This window comes from Theropithecus gelada, chromosome 4, assembly GCF_003255815.1.
Source record: "Theropithecus gelada isolate Dixy chromosome 4, Tgel_1.0, whole genome shotgun sequence".
Taxonomy (NCBI): domain Eukaryota; kingdom Metazoa; phylum Chordata; class Mammalia; order Primates; family Cercopithecidae; genus Theropithecus; species Theropithecus gelada.
The window spans coordinates 20,179,274-20,181,397 of record NC_037671.1 but is presented as its reverse complement, the minus strand read 5'-3'; positions in this window follow the sequence as shown (position 1 = coordinate 20,181,397).

Genomic DNA, 2,124 nt, shown 5'->3' with positions numbered 1-2,124 from the left:
CAGTTCCTGTTACTGGGGTACTGTACTGTACCCCAACAGTGTAGGGTCTTTTGGCTTTGCTTCTATAGCCCTATGCATTTATTTCAGCAGGTTTTATATTGGGCTGTGCAGTTTGACCTACAAGCCCTTAGATGGCGCTTGTAGGTAGGAGCCAGCTGTGGCCAATATGGTTGTGTATATACTTGATCTTTGTTTGTTGCAGAAGCTCTCTCTTGCCTTAGGCAATGAGGTGATTTGTGGAATTTGCAGTGGTCTGAGCTCCCCTATGCAACCCTGGAGGGGGCAGGGGCAGGGGCCATGATGGGTGGGGCCAGACCAGGCAGGTTTGCCTGCACGTTCCCCAGTGGCAGACACAAGCACAAGCTCTGAGGGATAATCTAGTGGGTGGCCACCAAGCATCCAGAGTTGTGCCTAGGTGTGGAGCTGGGAAACCTCTTCAGTCCCAAGTTTTCTGCACAGGGATGGGAGTTGGCTCAAATTCCTAATGCAGATTAGGTGCTCCAGATGCCTGAAGATCTGCCTGGGAGTAGAGAGGGCCCCTCTGCACCAAGATCTCTGCACAGGAAGGGTGGGGTGATTCAGGCTGCTGTTCCAGGTGAGTGGGTGCTACGAATGCCTGGAGAGCTGTCTGGGCATGGAGTGGACAGGGCACCCCTGAATCAAGATATCTGCATAGAAGGGGTGGGACAACTCAGTCTGCTGAACCAGGCAAGCAGGTACACAGTATCTTTAAACACATTATTTCATTTGATTCAACTCTGTGACTGTGGCTATCCCAAATTAACATGTAAGGTAATCGAGATACAGAGAGCCTGAATGCCTCAGGGTCACACTGTAAGAAGTAGACTGACTCTAAAGCTTTTGGCTCTGCAATGAGTTTTGAAGAAGCCCCTCTACCCCCTTCTACCACCACCATCATACCTCACTGGCTGTAGGTGTCTGAAGTCCTACAGGCTATAGGAACATATACAACAGAGGTCCCCAACCTTTTGGCACCAGGGACTGGTTTCGTGGAAAACAAGTTTCCCATGAACGTGGGGGAGGGGGTGTGGATAGTTTCAAGATGATTCAAGTGCATTACATTTATTGTGCACTTTATTTCTATTCTTATTACATTGTCATATGTAATGAGATAATTATACAACTCACCGTAATGTGGAATCAGCGGGAGCCTGAGCTTGTTTCCCTGCAACTAGATGGTCCCATCTAGGGTGATGGGAGACAGTGACATCTGAAATGTGTTGCTTATGTCCAGTCTACTCCATAATCTCATTTTGTTTGCTGTCACTGCAGAAAACCCTGCTGCACAAAGATAGGATGCTGGAAATGGAAGCAGGTTTTTCAGTGCTTTTGTGGCAATGTCAGGATATTCCACCTGGACTTTAATTCAGAACATACGGAGATTTGACGTTGCCTCAAACATACTTTCAAGGCCACCAGATGCAGCTGTACAATTGAAGTACATTGACTCACTTGCCACTCTATAGCCTGTCACCAGATGCAACTTCATTGTCACTTGCCACTCACTGACTTTTGATATGTGTTTGCAAGCAAGTGAGGTGGGTGGATCATTTGAGCTCAGCAGTTTGAGACCAGCCTGGGCAACATGATGAAACCCTGTCTCTACAAAAACTTAGCCAGGTGTGGTGATGTGTGCCTGTAGTCCTAGCTACTTGGAGGTCTGAGGCTTGAGGATCGCTTGAGCTCCAGGAGGTCAAGGCTGCAGTGAGCCAAGATCATGTCACTGTACTCCAGCCTGGGTGACAAAGTGAGATCCTATCTCCACAAAAAAAAAAAAAAAAAAAAGGGGGGGGGCATCTAGAATCATAAGACCTGATAATTGATTGAATGTGAGTGGTAAGGAAGGGAAGAACCAAGGTATATTGACAATAAGATGAGAACCAGCAGCTTCTCAGCTCAGCATGTCTGCAGGGAAGACAGGGACTGGTAGCAGGCTGACTCCCAGTCTATCCCCACCCTCACAACTTCCTTCCTTCCACCCCTAGCCTCAACTGAAGTTCTTCTGTTTGCACAAGAAGAAAACTCCATTCTTTATATAATTCTGAGATTAGATATTGCTAAAGTAAACTATATGGATAAAACTGTAATTCAACCAACTTCAAG